Genomic DNA, 20,288 nt, shown 5'->3' on the forward strand with positions numbered 1-20,288 from the left:
CTGCCCAGTTAGCAGCATCCATACCTTTGCTCACTTACTTTACTTATAAACTTCCTTGTAATGTTAATCAGGACAATGTACCTGCTCATCCTGCCCAGTAAACAGCGTCCATACCTTTGCTTGCTTACTGTACTTATAAAATTCCTTGTAATGTTAATCAGGACAGCATACCTGCTCATCCAGCCCAGTAAACAGCATCCATACCTTTGCTCACTTACTTTACTTATAAACTTCCTTGTAATGTTAATCAGGATAATGTACCTGCTCATCCTGCCCAGTAAGCAGCATCCATACCTTTGCTCGCTTACTTTAATTATGAAGCAGTGTCCCATCTCACTTCATAAACCATTCATCAATTACCAAATTACCAACCAAATAAGCAGCATCCTTACCTCCGTTTGCTTACCTATTCAGCAAACTTCTTCCAGCTGCTCATTTCCTTTCCACAAATCCTTGGAATAAACCTCCACACACTGGAGGGGGAAAAGAAGAGGGCAAACCTGTCCCTCTTCTCCACCAACCAGCCTGACCAGGCTCTTTCCCCCTCCCTTCTACCCAAATTTCTCCAACCAATGACCTCCCATAAAAGGGAAGGGTTAAGCCAAACATCATCCGGTGTACCCATCATCTGTAAAGTGCCTTAGAACCGCGTCATCAACTCCACGCCTTGACCTACTAGCACTGGAATGTGCCTAAAGAAACTAAATAAAGTAGGATTACACATGACCCCACTGTACCACCAGAACCTCCACTCCAAGAGAATACATTCCCTTTAGTCCACTTCCCCCAAGCCACTAACCATGGCTCGAGCTCTCAGGAATGACAACCTATAGTCATAACAAGTGCCACAAAAACTATAACCCCTTGAACACAATTCTGCAGCCTGGTCAAAGAAAACCCTTAACAAGTCTCGAACCCAGGACCCTGTCAACTATAGCATCTCACACTAGCCCACCAAACTACACAGCTCTGGATGTACAGTAACCTGATTACTGCATGGAATAGACTAACTCCAAAACCTTAATGCCCTAACACTAAGATCCAGAACCAGAAGCCCTTGACATAGTTCCTGAAAACTCACCTAAGCCCAACAATGAAGTAATCTACGTGCCCAACCATAAACATCACCAGTGCACTCATTACCAAATGGCAATCATCCTACCTACTCAAAGGACAAATTTATCACCCCAACCACATGTTAGGAACCCCTCAGGCCTCCTGTCAAAGAACAGCTCAACTTTGCCTCTTCCCCCCCAGACATGGTTTAAACAACTGGATGAGTAACTAAAACCCCAAGATTCCAACCACCTGAAAGCAGGGTGTTGAAGTCAACTGGCTTGCAAGAGCCATGTGGCTTTAGCCTAATAAGTTAATAAGTTCCTGCGCTCTTGTGAATGTTGTGACTCTACTCTTCCTGTGGGATCCCCACACCCCATAATCCTTCCCCACCAGTTTCACCCAAGCCCCCTACCTACCTCTACCTAACTTGCCCCACATTCCAATGCAATAATAAGCTCCCACACTACTTGATCACAGCACCCTATCTTGCTTTAATGACCCAACAAGGGGAATTACCAGTGACCACATTGTGCACCACTCCATCCACCACTCCTCGCTCACCCTGCTTCCATCATCTGTGAACTCACTGTGTAGCGCCACAACCGGTACTATCACACCACCATCTACAAAGAAAAGGGGATAGTAAATCCTCTAAAATGTAAAGAAAAAGGCTGCAACTTATACCCACCTATTTCAAATTACTGCAGCAGCATTCCAAAATCCCCATTTCAGTCAGTAACTGTTGCCACCTTACGCTCCCCATGTGTAACCTCCTCGCTCAACACTGCTTCTAATCACCTGCAAATTCCCTGTGTATCACCACAGCTGGTACTCGGCACACCACCGTCTACAAAGAAAAGGACGAAAGTAAATCCTCTAATAGGTAAAGAGAAGGCTCTACCTGATACCCACCTATTCTAAATTATAGCAGCAGCATTCCAAAGCCCCCATCTGTAAGAAAGAAAAGACATGTAAATAATCTAAAATACATAATGCACATCCCAAGACCTCTTCAAATGCAAACTATCATGCCAACCCGGGAATGAATGTAACACCTTCAACACCCATCTGAAAGAGAGAAAAAGGTACTTAGAAATCATGTGAAATACCTAATGCACATACAAAGACATCTTCAAAACAGCCTATCCTGCCAACCCGGGAAGGAATGTACCACCACCAAGCACACTTATGACCAAGCCATAACTGAAGCTAAGCTTCTAATAACTCTATCAAATACCTAATGTAATTTTACTACCAGTCGAATATGTTACAACTAAACCCCACACAGGAAGGGCCACATCAATATCCACAAACCAGGGTGACCTTGTGATTCCATACCACATCCATTAGTGCACTGTATAGGCCAAGCTAACTTATATTGTAAAACCATTTGCCTAACTTATAATTTTCCATCTCCAAATGATGAATACCAGCCACCATAACGTACAGCCAAAAGCCAAAACAACCCTGCATGTTGTGGCTGTAAGGCAAAACCAAACCATAGTGTCCTCATCACATCCATATTGTAAATAGAGTGAATATTCTATGAAGTGTATCGTGAACAACAAAATACATACATGGATATTACTACAATGGTTGTAATCTGTAGCATAGCTTCGAAGCTCCTTCTTAACACCCTTCCACTGTTGCCCCTCCGAGAGCCATTCCAACCACAGCACAATCAGTCACTGCTATACTCCAACAGATGCACTCACAAATCGGGGCACAAAGTAGCCCACCGCAACCAGGCAGACTAAAACCTCCCGACATGTGGAGTGTAACTGCTCATTGACTACAGGTATTTGTATCTGTGAGTGTGTAGTCTGAACCTTGGCTAACAGATCATGTGGTGTGAACCCTAACTCAAATAGATTGTCACACTTTTTTTTTAAACTTTAATCATTGTCCCACCTCAACTGCTGAAGAAATACAGCAACGTGAAAACAAGGATCACCTCCAAACATCAGATAAAGATGAAACACAGCCAGCATCAAAAAAGCACCTGCTGCATCCCCCACAGGTCAGCGAGCCCACAGAAAACCATTTCTCACCTCAGATGTAACCCAAATCATACCTAATAGTATATGTAACTTAAGTAGCCAACTGTACAGCAGTGGAACGGAACCAAGAGCAACCCAGGGACTCACAGCTGCTAGAAGCAAACTTTGAGAAACCAATGCCCCCCTATAACACAACCATAACTCTCAAACTCTTAAAGTCCACAGTCTGGATAAAGCCACCAGCAAAAGTGGGACAAAGGCCCAAAATATAGGGGCAATGCCCAAAGACCACTCTTACAACTTAGAAAGCTGATAGACTAACAGACTATCCACCAGCAAGAATTTTTGAAGGGCATGAAGTACTAAGCTCAAATGTCTGTAATTAATTCCCAACCCCAGCCCTTAACAATTCGACAACAATTAACCAGAAAACCATAATTCAAGAAAATTAGACCCAACACATCAAGCAAAATCTGGACATCCAGCGCAAAACTGTACAGTTGAGAGGTGGGACTACAACACCCTTAAAATTACCCCTACCATTATTGTACTGCTCACTGTGATGAACAACAGCCCTTGGATTTCCTGTTTATCACTACTCTGTCACTCAAAGTGCACTCCGCAGTTCCCCCGCTAGGCATCGCACTACCAGCCTCTTCAGTAACTAAATGCCAACCGTAACTGAAATTAATGATACCTTACCAATTAGGTTAGTTAGATCTTTGTATTCACTGGCAGCCTGAGAGGTGTGCCATATGAAGAAAAGCAGATAATTTTCAGATCCATCTAATCCTCTTCAAGCTGTACATAACTCTCAACCTCTTTGTGTAAGCATTCTAAACAACGCTAACCAGCTATACCATAGTGGTGGGGTGGAGTAAATGACCAAAATCTGGATAGGTTTTAAGTATTGCTCCTTTTAACTTAGCCAGTCATTCCAATAGCATGCTTTGCATTTGCATTTTCTAAAGGATGTATCGACTGGAGCTCCTATTTCTGTCGTTATTTAGTGTTTTCTGTCCTCGGTAATTTGAAGAATGTCACAGAGGCAGACATCACGGAGAAACCCTCAAGCCCACGAAGATGGTTTGAATGGCCAGCTACCATTACACGGGAGTGCCTTGTGGTGCAAAAACAACAATAATGAGACTCACTGGAAACCGCCCCACAAAACCACAATGAGCAAGCAGCCCACCCCAAATATAGACCCGTTGCTGACAAATGTAGCAAACCATCCACTGAACATAATCTCAAAACCGCTACATGCCTTGGAACAAGAAACAGCAGCAATCCTAAAGGCAGCATGCGATCACAAACAGATATCCTGACAAAGACTGCAACCCACAAAACCCACCACACACCTATGAGCCCTGAATCACGGACAAAGCTCAACATCAGAGAAGTAAAAAACACTTGCTTACTTCCACCCCCATCAGGAAAGAGTGGGGGGGTACTAGCATAAACACACTGCCAGCAAACATAAAACACTTAGTCCTAACAACCAGCCACTCACTCAGGCCACCCTATCAGCCTATCAACAAGAAATCTGGGCACTCCAACAGCTATTTTGGCCTTAGTTGAGAGATATAACCAGTGTGTAATTCCCCACAACCCCCTCCCAAGAACAACTGCCAGCACCGGAAAGCCACACATCTTAACCAAACCATGTAATATGGTGTTAAACCACTCCAATTCCATAACTAAGAAGTTCCTGACATGGAACACTGCAACCCACCTGTACTAAACTAAACACCCATTCATGCCCCTTAACTTTAAACTGCAGCAGCAATCATTTTTTTTGCATGAAACAGTTGGGCAAGAGAGGAATATATATATATGTAGACATACGTAATACAAACTCTACCTACCTACCTAAATATCTCCTCACTGCCACTACTATTGACCCAGGCCTACCTGCCAAGTCCAATTCCTACAGGTTGTCTTGGACGTTCTGCTTGCCTTAGCAAGTTCACGCCAAAATGTCATTACTTACCCAGCTACACTTGTCTAAACCCCTCAAGCCCCTCCCCACCCTTATCTCATTTCCTCCCAATTATCCCTCACTCCATTTAACACTTTCGCCTCCCCCTCCCACTTACTCCCATTAATATATCAGCCTAAGCCCTTCTGAAGATGTCCCAGGACAACCTGCTTTGTTACCAAACCTCATTTCCCATTTTTATGTAATTAATCCTTTCCTCTCTTTTCTCATTCATGTACATTTTTATCAATCAGATCGCCCTTTATTTGCATCTTATTAGACAAGGTATGTTATAATAGTAATTACAATCACAAAATTAACAAAACAGTGAAACTGCATTTAGAGAAATTTAGTCTGCAGAATTAGATGAGTCTATCATAGTTAAGAATGAAAATATCAAGGCAAGAAAAAGTTACAAATTAAAAAGGGATGCTAAATACTCACCTTAAGGTATCATCTAAAGCACTGCAGGAAAGCAATGTTATGAAGCTTCCATGGTAACAAAACTCAAAGGTCTAGAGCACTGATGTAAAATGACCCAAGTTGAGAGGTCCCAAAATTAAACCTGGGGATCTCCAGAAGACCAGATGTAGCTGAGTGGGTGCCGGTGAAGGGTGGTAGAGGACCAAGAGCTTTCTTCTACTGGTGGTGCCTTGGTCATGTAAATATTTAATTATTATCACAACAACCTTAAATGGGATTCAGGGAAGCTGTCCACAGAATCATGAATAAGAATCATGAAGGTAAAACTTGACACTGTTGAAACAAGCATTGCTGTTGCATTCTGCACTTCTTGCAGCCTGTTGGGCTCAGTGTTTAAGCACCAGATAAAGAATATTGCAATACTGCAGACATGATGCCGCCAAGGTCTGTGAAACCACTGCTAAATCCAATAAGTTGATTTATATAGGTGATGCTTCTCAATTCATGGCAACAAGACAAAATAACAGCTGGAACCCTGCCCTGAAATGACAGCTGATTTTCAGTTATTGCTCTGAGATTATATAACTTGGACACATACTCCAACCAGGAAAGTCCTTAAATAATAAAGTAGGATTTTTTAAGAATGACAGCAGTAGTAGATGGCCTTAAATTGGTGAGAAAGCCCAGGACAGCAGTCTTGCCAGGTTGAATTTGAGTCCATTTACTGGTATGCAATAAAGTATGCTCTTCAATCAGGTCTCATTTTTTCTTCTTCTGAATATTCCACATGATGGTGATTAAAGCAACCTACAGATGAATGAATGTCTTCAGCATAGGTATTATATATTAAGCCTCTTCTCCTAACCTTATGACCGAATGGGAGCATGTACACTATAAAAGGAACTGCTTCCAGAACAGAGCCCTGTGGTACCATGCAGCTTAAAAGGTAGAGAGAAGAAGTAATCAGAGAGAGATCACTCCCTAAGTACACCATGAGAAGTCAGATTCAAACTGTTCAGGAATTATATCAGAAGCCTCAGTGTAAATCCACAAGTGCTCAAAAAGAAGAATTAGGCAAACAATAGTCAAAGGCTGCAGCTAAATCAAGAAAAACAGTAAAAACATCACATTTCTTCCAATACCACTAAATGATGACTAGCTGCTCAAGTGAGAACTACCCACTAGCCATGATAATTAAAAATGACCACAAGCTGTTTATATGGCAGTTTTTGAATAACCTTCTCAAGGAAGGAAACAATAGAAAGTCACAGGGTAGTATCTCTCCAGAATGCATGGATCCAAGACAAAATATATTAGGATAACTGTAATCAAGGCATCATTTAAAATAGATAAGAATATATGAATGTATTTAAAATATATAAAATGTTTAAATAAATAAATACCTGTCCTCAAGGAGGACAAGACAGTTCTAAAGATGACAGGGCCCAGGACTTCCTGGACAAAAACAAGCAATGTTTGTGGGTTAAAGTCAGGCCTGAACATAGTAAGACATACACATGAAAGCATTTGCATGAACTAAGTGAACTGTGGTCAAAGCTCAGACTAGGTCTAGTATGGGAAACCTCTGTCATAGGGGAAACTCCAGGCCACAATGCACTCTCAAAGGACCCTCTGCTTAATGAGTTACATCATGCCTTGAAAGAAGTGGGCAGCTTGTTTATAATCATTTGAGGTAAAAGTCTGAGCATATGCAGTACTGACCATTCAGTAAAGTGCATCTTGTCAATTCCTCAGAGTAGAGCTCACCCTAAACATGAAGGGTGCTTTTTTATAGAGACCCCCGAATGATACTAGCAATGACACAGCCCTGTGCCAGTTTATCCATCCACGAGTAATACTCCCACAGTGTCCCATCCTTCCCCTTGCTCTGTCTATCAGTCAGAGTTCAGAATCAAACTGTGGAGACATCACAGCTAGAGGAACAGTTTAATAGTCACAAGTCAAAACCAATTTAAGACACAGATATGGAGCAAATCCACTTAGCCAACAGTAACTCCAGATCCACTACACTGGGGTTCAGGAGGAACTGTTCAAGTATAAAGTAGGGTGTGATTACAACACTGGGCAAAGCTCTGTCTTCAACCAGATCAATATCAGGGAGAGCAAGGGAGGGTATTTAAAGCCTGATTGTGAGCAAGCAGTGATTGAATCAAGAAATCGATTCTACCTCCAGCACTGAGATAACCTCCCATGCTGGAACACCATCCAGTGAGTTGCAATAATTATTGGTGACTGAGCTTGTTGAATGAAACCAAAACCATTCATAATGCCTGAAAAGTCTTTCATAAAGCTATGTAGTGGTCATTGTCTAAATGCTGAATCGCACAAAAGTAACCATTTCAAGTGAACCAAGATTATAACGATGAAGTGTGCAAAAATGTATTCTGAACTAAGTGGATGGTAAATAAAAAGCAATGTTCAGTTTGATCCTGTATCTGTAGCACATTCAAATGTCTCTGCAGATTTGCATGGAATAAGAAACAGATTCAACTATAATTTAAAACAAGTAATCAGCGCTCGCTTAATGCTGTCCCATCTAGCATGAATTAGATATCCAGAAGCATGGTGCTGGCTGATAAAGCCCAAAGCTGGAAGTGAACCAGATCTCAGTCAGAAATGCAAGGCCATTGTCTTGATGCAAGCTGATAACACTGGTCTTTATGGGGAATGACCATGCAGTAGAAGGCAATAGCTTATATGATGCTAGTAGTCTGCAGGGCTATGAAGATGTTCAGGCTCCCAGAGCACACAGACAAGATATTGCTTGATCAGCAAAGAATTGTATCCCTTATGGGGAAGCAGAAAGCACTGTAAATAGGAATAGGACACCCCACATGAAATATGAGACTGTCCAGTACCTATGCCTCTCACTTCCCATCTCACCAGAACATCTAAAAGAGGTTCTTCTGGCAGCAACATTTTTAAGCCTTCATTCAGATCCAAGAAGACACAAAAGTGCAGAGCTAGCATGGGAGATACTCATCATGCTCTAACTAGGACCACAATAAGCAGTCACAGTCAAATGCTAAAATGTACAAAACCTGAAGGATAGCTGCTCAAGTGTAGGCACAAATAATACTTACAAGAAGACATTCAGCTCTAAAGCTACATGGTTAAAATGAAGCTAGTCATAATAAGCGCATGGGTATATTTTGGGAAAGGTACTGCACTGCAAATAACATTTGAGTACAATCTGAAGTATCAGTTCTGAGCAGAAAATTGGGCCAAAGCAGTTTAAGCAGGGTGATGTCCCGCATAGTTCCTTACTTGTATCTAAGTAAGATTAAGTTATGGTTAAAATATAACTAATTTATAATGTAGGTTCTCAAGTGAGTTCCATGTAGGCCCAAACAGGATCTGTAAGTTCTTACTGCATGATCCATCCTTGCATTCAGTGTAAGCAGCACACCTCCTAGTAAAGCTGATCAGAAGAAAAGGCAAAAAAAAAAATAAAACCCAGAGTTTCTCCATATAAAATTACCCCTAAAAGTGGTACACAGTCTAGAACAAGTAATATCTACATAAACTTCCAACTACATTTGCTGTTCAAGAATATGGAACATAATAGCACTCCAACAACAAAATTATCCCCTTTTTACAGGACACATTAGTGTCAAAAGTAAAATTATCATTTAGTAATCCAGGAAAGCCACTTGCAGAAGGCACACCTTGACAATAGAACAGTCACAGTATTGAATTCATTGTACTTGACAAGGCTCTCTTCTGTCCAAATTAATCCTTCTATACCAACATGCACTCACCTCCATAACCATGATCGGTTAACTCCCAATAAGTCCACAGGCTGCAGCAAAATTACCAAAGCAGAGTAAAATGATGGTGCACATGATGAAAATAACCAGAAGGCCACTAAAAGGAATAGCCTTTGGTACAAAATAATCTGACATCAATTTGTAACAAAAATCAGTACAAATGAGATTTAGGAATATTACTTAAAATCTGAAAGAAACCAAAGATAACAAGAGAACAATCGATCAGCATTTACCTTTTGCTTCGTTATTAACCTTAGTTTCTTCATAGTCCTGAGTCCACAGCTCTCCTTCCTTGCTCACGATCTGCTCTTTCGTTCCTTCGTTATCGGATCATTGGAAATAGGTCTTTTTCTTTACCCTCCTTTGCTCTGTTTTCCAGGCGCTTTGCCAAACCTTTTTTTGCACACCTCCTTTGTTGCATGTGAGGGTGCTTGTTCCATGTGCTTCTACAGTTTTCTGCTGTGGTCTCAAAACATTCTCATAGCTTAACATAATCTGGCTCTCTTAACTATTCTTAAATATTAGCCTATGACTTTGCTTATTTGGCTGATACACTTTTCATCTGCAGAATGTGCATAATCTATTATGCAGTTACTTTGGTGAGGGGATGTTTTTATATTTAGTTCTCAGCTTCCTCACCCTCAGTAGTGTCCAGTATTGTTCCCCTCCTTTTACCTTTCTACATTAAATAAGCAAACTGTCTCAATCTAGTACTGCCTCTCTCTGATTCTCTGTCCGTGATTTAGATGCAGGAATTTACCAGTTTGCTTCTGAAAGACTAATGTCATCCATTATAACAACTTTCTATTTCCTACCATAAAACCCTCTCCACTAATTTACCTGATCATCCTTGATACCTAGAAAATATTCACTGTGACACAGCAGTGGCCCCTCTACAGACCCCAGTAATTATATAACTTCAGTCCCACCTGCCTTACATGCACAGCCATGGAAAGTATCATAATATAAGTCACATACAGATATTGACAACTTAAGTGATGTATATAGCCCAATCTGTTAGGTTTTGTGAAGGGCAAATTCTGGCTCTGAAATACAGTCACTCTGTTTGAAAAGGTTACAGAGGCTGTGAACAGCTGTCTCTTTATTCAAGCTGTTTATCTTAACCTGGCCAATGCTTTTGACACTGTCCCCAGTAGTGGCATTACTGAAAAATTACACAAACCTAATGTGAACTCCTGTAGTGTCCAATGGATTTTCAGTTGACTACCAAACAAGTTCAAAGTTGTAAAAGCTACTGTATGCACTCAGAGCATAAAATTGATTCTAAACAGTTCCAGTGGCTAAAATAATACTGATAAGATGAATAAAGACAGTTGCTACTTATCTTAGGATAGTGCTGGGCATGAGTCCAGTTTAGAAGACAGTGTGGGAATACAGCTTCACTATCTTATGGAGTATGAGAATGACTAGGGTTGTTTTTGTTTGTAGAAAAGTGGAACAGCCTACATCTATCTAGTACAGGACTGCATGGCACTAAATAGAGCAACACTCAGCACTGTTTATCCAAGCTGAGAAACTGAAAGCACTAAAAGAAACATAGCTAGGACTTCAGCCAGTGATGTAAATTTCCAGAATGCAGTAGCAATTTATTCCCTGCCACCGAACTTCCACTGGCACTTAGAAAGCTAACATTTGACCCAAACTAGCTGGAAAACATTTAAAACAGCAGCAAAATGTAAAAATCAAAAGTAAAGTAAAATTGAATAAAATAGTAGTTAATTGCTATAAATCACTGGGCGACTTTTAAGAGTAACTGAAATAAAATACATTCCTGCTCTTTAGAGTAGGAGTCATTATAATAATGTGATTACCTATACAAGAATTATTATCAATAAATTATTTTTGTATTTATCAAACTGTTACTATTATAAGTCTTTTTATTTGACCATTCCTACATTACAAGTAAATTCAGACTACCTGCCCAGTTTCACTCTCTACATTACTTTTTTTGTTTTTTTTTTTCTTTGTATGGATTTTTATCCACTCATAGGATCATATGAAGTTACTATGCTATTGGCCTGAGGCCCTTACAAGCCTAGCCAAGAATTTAGCCCATGTTCCAACAAGTCAGCACCCTATGCCACTGACCAGCAGGGACATAGGTGAAATCCCAGGGGTGTATTTTCTGTTCCCTGTCCAGTTATCCAGGTTGCGCTTAAAAATGGTTAATGAGGTACTCTGCTTTACGTGGAGCGGGAGTCTATTCCCAAAAAGGGGGAGTCTCTGGGACACAAATATGTCCCGCCAACAAGTACTACTGATGTCACAAATCAGGTTGAGGTTGCGCATGTGGGTAAATCGAGTGGAGCATGACTTGCAGATATGCAGCATTCCCATCAGGGCGGGGTCTGAAATTGTTTTGTATGCTAGACAAAGGTCACCTCTGAGGAGTCTATATGAGACTGAGTATAGGGACAGGACTTTTATTCTATCTGTGTAGGGTAGATGTTTGAGGCCCTGGATTCTCTGGGTGAGGAATCTCTGTAGTCTCTCCAACTGCTGCATGTGCTTTGTGAGGTACATGCCAAAAGGGGCATTGTATTCAATAATCAGTCTTATAAGGGAAAAATACAGGGATGTTATGACCTCCTTGTCCCTGGATGAGATACCCTTACTAATGAGGTGGGCCATGTAAAAAGCTTTCTGTACAATGGAGGCAATATGGTCGTCAAAAGTCAGTTTGCTATCAGCCTGGGTTCCCAAGTCCCTCACGACTCATTGCATGCTTAGTGCCTTGTTAGCAATGTGATAATTTGTGGGGATGTCATTCTCCCCAAAAAGGATGATGATGCATTTTTTGGCATTCAGTTTAAGGCCATGTTTCTGGCACCAGTCCTTTGTTTGGGTGAGACCCTCTTGGAGGATGTCTACATCACTAGGGGAATTAATGACAACACCCAGCTTGCAGTCATCTGCAAACCTGGTCAGCCATAGCCCACTAGATTTGGCCTGTATCTCTGAGAAGTATATCCCAAACAGCAGAGGCCCCTAGACCGATCCCTGGGGTACATTGCGTGTTACGGGTCGACATCATGAGGTGGGCTTCCCCTATTTTGACTCGGTTGATCCTATCAGTGAGCCAGTTTGCTACCCATCTGGTAACATTTGGATTGATGCCTAGTCGAGAGAGTTTAACTATTATACCTAATTCTCATTGAAATTCACCTTTTTCAGTGTATAAGCTATTTTGAATTTTCTCATTTTTACTCTTTTGTTACTGAAAATAACGCAATTAACAACTGTTTTGTTTTTATTTTACACGTAATCAAAGTTAATTGCAACTAAAATGTTTTACTTATTTACTATAATAATTATTTCAGTAAATTTTATTAATCTACATGGAACATTTAATTCAATTATTAGAGAATTCTAGAATCACATAATTTGTTTTATATTAATAATGATTATAAGTCTAATAAATGAGACAGGACTATACAGATTTATATAACTTCACTTTATACTTGACAAAACCAATAACATTCTCATGCTCACAATCAATACTTTCTGACATTCTTCCTTTTTCACTTGCTTTCACATTTCAAAGAGCTGCAAAACCTCATATGTGTGAAAACTAGATGAATATATGTATGTATAGACATTGCTACTATTACTATATAAAACAACTTTTTAATTATATTTAGGTGTAGTCCTATATATACTCAATTGCATATATATGCACACATTTCAAGTGGCTTTTAAATGTTTATGTGAAATAGTTGCATCTCATTTCACATATAATTAATCTACAAAATGAATATAAATCCTATTATAAAATAAACTCATTAAAATGAGTCGCAGTTTTGATCACGCATATCTGAAGACAATTTGTTTAGCACTTCTCTCACACTAAATGGAATTTCCAAAACATCATTAAAAGTACAAATTGTCCATGCAAGCTGTTCAGCAATGTTCTCACTTTCTTCTGTGTCATACGAACCTTTTTCCTGCCAGTTCTATTAACATTTTTATGTTCTTCATATGTGTCTTCATATATTTTAAAATAAATTGTTCCTTTTATTCAATGTACAACAAGCAATACAGACAAACTTGAAACAGACAAGCGCCTAGCATGCTATATAATTAAATATTTCCATCTAAGTAATGTAATTAAACCGTAAAGACTAATCGAATCAAGTCACAGTTAAATGTAGAGCATGTCAGTAAGACCTATATGTTAAGCTAAATGTTACCAAATGACAGATAATAAGTACAGGAAGTTTAAAGAGAAAAAAAACATACCAAACGCCATGGTAAGATGACCAAACACTTGTGAGCAAGTCACATGAGGGAAATCCAAAGATCAAAAGAATATAATCATTTTATTTTACTTAATGCTATTCTTAAAGTCCTTGCCTTAAAGTAAACAAGTGCTCACTCATTACTTTGACAAGGCAATAAATTATGTGAGAAGTTTTAATGCAATAAAAAATCAGGAAAGGAATGTGGGATATGCTTTACTACTTGGATGTTTGGTTATTAATAACATGGGCACAGTGTCCCTTGACAACAAATTACTTATTTTATTTTATATATTTATTGATATAAGTTGCCTGTTTTTTTTTTTTTTTTGCTTATTTATACTATTTACTGCACTTTTTATTGCCTGTCACCTACTTTTATACTATATTTATTTACTGTGTATTAAATGGGTCAATATCATATGAGCGAATCGCACAAATTGCGAATGCTCAGAATATCGAATGTACCAGACCTCAAAGTGCTTTTTCCGAGATTGCGGTACAGTGAAGAATGGGATATTTGCCCTTTCCTCACTGTAGTGCGATCTCGGATTTGGAATTTATATTTAGTGGAGGGTGCAGCCACCCACAATAGGAAGTCTAAGGTCCGGTATGTTCGACATTATGAGCGTTCGCAATTTGTGCAATTCGCTCATATGATATAGACCCTATTAAACTACACTGTTGCACTGCAATTGGCTGCTACTCTGTGACTGTAAAATGAAATTGTATTTTTTTTTCACTGTTTAGAAAGCTTTATTGTTGCTTTCACTGTTTAAGTATTTACTGGTATTTTTTGCTGTTTTAAAGCTATCTGCCCTGCCTGCTCTGGTTTTTCCACCAAGCAGTATTTAATTAACTGATCTGTTAACTGTTTAAATCATTCTTTAGAGCCTCCTGGCTGATGATCTGCTTTTTTAAACATTTATCCATTGTTTCTCTGTATTCTTTTGCTGTTTTAAACTATCCCTGGTGTTTCACACTGAAACTAGGGTAGCTAGTAGCTGCAGCATAGTCCAGATATAGGCCTGCTTCTCCTGGAACTGTTTGTAGTGGTTTGTTTGTTCTGAGTATGTTATCCAGGCTCTTGGACTGGAAGGGACCTATCTGCACCTTTGTCAGAAAATTGTGCTGTTTGGGGCCTGATGACGAAGGGAGGCCAGTCTAGGGCTTGGAATAACCACCCCCATTGGTCCTTTTGAAACTTGTTACAGTTTTTTTTTTTCAAGTTTTAGCTTCTGGTATTTAGGCCCTGCATTTGTGCAGGTTTCTCCTTGTTTGCGAATCATGCAGCACCACGCAGTACCACTCAATTGTGCATCAAAGCTGGACAGCTAAATTCAAAAATATTTCCCTTAAAACCCAGAAAAAATATCCATTCACTGAGCACCTCTGTGATCATTTATGAAAAGCCACCTCTGGTGATAACAGTCTTCAATCTAGCAGTATGTTTCTTCCGCCAACTTTGTTCACTTGGGTCTCTTGAGGCAGTGCAGCAATTGCCTCATGTACCTAGACAACCATTTACTAATAACACAATCTAGTACAGAGTGGGAGCGTTCTATTTACACCAAGAATCTAGAATCCATGCTCTCGCTCTCTCAAAACAGTAACACAGAGAAGGTTGTCAACTCACCCACACAGCATGCATCAAACACGCAAATCCACATCTGAGGAGGTTCTCTTGAAAAACTTACCAAAACACCAGAGGCCTCCAAAACACAAGATTGCTACATCTATCACAGTCTGCACAGCACCCATGACACATAGCAACACCAATGTCTCATCCACCAAGCCCATAAGGTGCAACACTGAAAAAAAAAAACAAATTCTCTTGTCATTGGAGAATCAATAGTGAGACACACTGATGTTCCACTCACCAGGTTGGAGAAGGAAAGTCACAGTCAGCTGCCTGTCCAGTGCCAGAATTCATCGAATCATGCATGCACTCATATCTCTCAGCAACAAGTACCATTATGACTCTGTCATAGTTCATGTTGGTGTGAATGACCTGAGACATACCTTACTGGACTATATATATATATATAGTGAGAGGCATGGTCGAGCTCTCTGAGTATGTGTCCCAGACAGGTATGTCCCTAGCCTTGAGGATCATACTACCCTCACCTAGAATGATGCAACAGAATAAACAAAAAAAAATGATTGATTTCAATAATTGGCTTAGTTTTTGGGGTCATTCAAAGGGGATCCAGTTCCTGTCTGCCTGGGAAGCCATGGTCTACAAACCTCACTGTTTTTCCAAAGATGGCTTGCACCTGGCACCCCTAGGCTTTTGGCTGCTGGCAAAGGGTCATGTCTCCCCCATAGTGCCTTTTTTAGGCAAGTCTCAAAAACAACATTACCAATGTGAAATTAACCAATCCGAACAAAATAAGGGTCATGCTGCTAAATGCTAGGAGCTTAAACCAAAAACTGCATTCTCTGGAAGTACTTTTATCACTAGAATATGTAGATGTCTGTGCAATCACAGAAACCTGGTTTAAGGCCTCAGAGAGTATCTCAGCCCTGCAAGGCTACAATGCCTTTCATAACTTTAGACAAATGAATGTGTGAAAACCAAAGGAGGCAGTGTTTCAATCTATATTAGAGATAAATTCACCTCCCGTCTAGTTAGACTGGACAACTCCATGGAGTTATTCCAGGTCCAAGTTACAGCAGGTAAGACCCCCATTCAAGTCCTATATATCCCCCTCCATGGGTCACGACACCCATGAAGCCTACTTAACCAAACTGAAGACAATCCCAATTTTCCAAACACACCGGTTATGTGGGATTTCAATTATCCCACCATCAACTGGGAAACCTATTCTAGCCCAAACTTGCTAGCATAAAAATTCCTTGACTTTGTGAATTCAAATCCCCTGGAACAAATTGTCCATACCCCAACAAGAGGAAAAAAACATTCTAGATCTGGTCCTCACCAACATGTCAAACAGGTGCACTGCTGCAATTGTTGGACCCTCATAGGTTCATAGATTAGTAATAGGCTAACTGCCCTTTTGGGCCATTTTAAGACTAGCCAATTACCCCATGTGAGAATCAAACCCTGTACCTTGTCATTAGTTAAAACTGACCACAAATCAATCACCTTCAAAATGACACTAACACCAGAACTCATAAGTGGTGAAATCTGACTAAAAAACTTCACCAAAGTAAACTATACCCTCCTAAGTGAAGGTATAAATGCATTCCAAGGCCCACCTCAAGCTGAAAGTGGTAATTATGGCTAAGCTTACACTAAAGCCCTGTACAATCCCTTGTATAGGTGTATAAACGTGGCTGCACCAGAAAGAATCAAAGCCAGAGCCCCAAGCAAAAACAAGCTGCCAAGGTGGACCTCCAGCATCAACAAACTCTACAATAAACACAAAAAGTTGCTTTCTAAGAAAACAAAGCCAAAGCCCCAACAATGGAAAAACACCCTCCTCAAGCTCAACAGGCAAATAAGACAACTTGTCAAATCCTCCGAGAGCTCCTTTGAGAGAAACCTAGCAAGTACTGCCAAGGATAGCCATAAGGCCTTTTACAGCTACGTACATAACCTAAAGGTTAGGATCCAAGCATTTGCAGAACTAGTGGCCAATGGTTTCACACACACTGAACCCACAGAGATAGCAAACCTTTTAGTGGATAGGTTTAGAGAAAATTTCACTCCCTTATCCCCTCCTAACTTACAGCAAGCCCTCCCCTAAACTTCCCCACCACCTATCTGAAGAGCAGGTCCTCAATGCCCTGTCCAATGTAAAAAACACAGCCTCTATGGCACCAGATTATATGTTAGGCTGTCTTCTAAACAGGCTAAAACAAGAGCTAGCATCACCACTAAGTACCTTTTTCAATCATAGCATAACCAAAGACTTTGTTCCTGTGGAATAGAGAACAGATACAGTTATTCCCCTCCACAAAAGTGGCCTAGCAACAAACTCAGGGAATTATAGACCCATAAGCCTGAGCAGTCTCATCTTTAAGCCATGGAACATATCATTACGTACCTCATAAATAAAGACATAGGTGACCTCCAAACCCTTGATCCCACCCAATTTAGATTCATGAAGGGCAGAGCCTGCCTGTTAAATCTGGTAGATTTAAAGTGTGACCGAGGCCACTAATGAGGGCAAATCTGTACACACAGCATACCTCGACTTGACAAAGGCTTTTGACACGATCCCACATTCAGGAATTATTGATAAACTTAGCAAGCTGAATGTAAACTCCTCCGTTGTAAGATGAGTTGGAAACTGGCTCAAAAACTGGACACACACTATAAAGGTGGGTGACTCCACATCAACCAGCAGACCTTTTACCAGCAGGGTGCCACAGGGATCAGCGCTGGGCCCCATACTGTTTGGTATATACTTCTCAGAGGTTCAGGTAAAAACTAAGGGGTTGTAGTTGACCAACTTTGCAAATGACTGCAAACTAGGTGCAATCTCTGAATCTCCAAATGATGTCTGTATACTCCAGGAGGGTCTCATGCAGACCAGTGACTGGTGTACTAGTCATGGTCTAAAACTGAATGCAAAGAAATGCATCATCATTCCCTTCAACACAAACAACGTCCCTTCACACTATCAAAGCAACAGCAATACCCTAAGTACCCATGAAGTGGTATAGGTCTTCGGATCACAGGTTGACTGTGAAATTAACTTCGACCACCACATGTCTACCACAGTCAGCTTTCCACATAGCACATTTGATTAGTTAATGTATCAACTCAAGAGTAAAGCAGTTTATAACCCCCTATACTTGGCACATTTCTAGCCCATAATTGAGTATAATGCCCCATTCGGCATGTACTTTAGGAAGCACCTGAAGCAATTGGAGAGACCTCAGAGGTATCTAACAAAAAAGATGAAGAGCCTCCAGCATATGCCTTACATGGACTGACTAAAATCCTTGTCACTATACTCCATATCGAATAGACTTCTTAGGGAAGACTTATGCATGACCTACACAACAACCCAAGACTCAAACCTAATGAACTTACTGCATATCTATAAATCAAATGGGTCTAGGGCAACCCATTCCAAGGACTTAAATATAGCCTATGACTTAAACAGGACATGCTGGAGGGACAAATTTATCTCCCAGTGACTGACACATCTTTGGAACAGGCTACCAATTCATGTGAAACAAAGTACCTCTATGACATTGTTCAAGAGGAACCTGGATGAGTGGACGCAGCACCATAAATTCTTACTAGAATTAGCACCAACAACTCTCCTGGACATGGGCAGTCATTACTAAATGCAGTCTTGGGTAGTGACTAGCAGTTCTGTGGTATTACATTTGGTTGAAACAGCTAGGCATAAAATGACCTCTGGGTCGATAGTGTAGTAATCGCTTATGATCCTATGACATTGGATTACTGAGAAAGTCTGACTGGGTGGAGATCCATTTTCATTGGAGGCCCAGGGAGAAAAGATCCAAAGTATTACAAAAACATTTTAAGAATGATAATATTACAAACTTCAAAATAATACAAAAACATCTACAGTTTAAATTCTTGTATCAAATTAGGCATAATGTGAGAACATTGGTTAAGATCCATATTAGGTCCCCTTCTTTTTAATATATTTATAAATGATTTCCAGAACTCTATTCCTTTCTCAAATATCATCCAATATGCAGATGATTCAACTATAATCTGCTCTGCCACATCTACCCCTGTACTCTTAAAACTTACTCAAGAAGCTTTTGCAACCACTGAGCAATGGATGAAAAGAAACCACCTTGTAGTAAATGCCTCTAAAACCAAACTAATGGCATTTACTCCCTCTAAAACTACCTCATTCAACTTTAACTCCTTCACTATCACTAGCCAAAACAATATACCTCTGGAACTGGTATCAGAGACCAAATTACTTGGGGTCCAAATTGACAACCAGCTTAAATTCCATTCCCACTTTCAACTAAACATCAAAAAGACCCATCAAAAACTAGGCATGCTCTACCGACAAAATAACTACCTTACCCCTGCCACTAAAGTATCTCTCTCTACTTCCTTTCTTATCCCTTCCCTTCTCTACGAAACTCCTCTTCTCACTAACCTACAATCCTCTCTTAAATCTCAACTTTCCTCCTGCTACAACAAAATTGCCAAATTTGCTACCAGCCAAAAGTCGTCCTCCCATCACTGTCCTTCTCTCCAAAAACTAAAATGGCTAGAACTACCAAATCAACTCATCTATACACAACTAACTCTTGCACATAAGCTCATTTTTAACCCCACCTCCTGTCCTTCACTCTCTTCTACCTTTAAGATGTACCTTCCTGATCGAGTACTAAGGTCCAATAATCAAAATCTAATAGAAGTGCACAAACCATCCCGTCCACCAGGCAAAAGTCTTCTATCTTATGGTTTAGCACATCTCTGGAACTCCCTACCACCTTCCATTCGTAATACTTCTAACCATTACTCTTTTAAAAAATCTCTTCACTCACACCTAATATCCCAATGGGAATGCTCCTGCTCTCTCCCCACATAACAAATGATATCAAACTCCTGTTCCATTCATTCTATGGAAAACAAACCCCTTTTTCACCTCATTCAATGCCTTAGATTCCTTCTTTCTTTCTTTTCTCTCGATCTTATTCTCATCTAAAACTTTCTCCTTCTATTCATCTCTCCATATACTTTTATTCCAGTACTTATATGTTAGTTGTAAATATTGCATCAGACTGTTACTACTTATATGCGATTTGTAAACAATGAATCAGACTGTAACTATGAACTGTATGTTCCTAAGAAGAA

This window comes from Protopterus annectens, chromosome 17.part0 (assembly GCF_019279795.1).
Source record: "Protopterus annectens isolate FY-2018-M chromosome 17.part0, PAN1.0, whole genome shotgun sequence".
Lineage (NCBI taxonomy): Eukaryota > Metazoa > Chordata > Ceratodontiformes > Protopteridae > Protopterus > Protopterus annectens.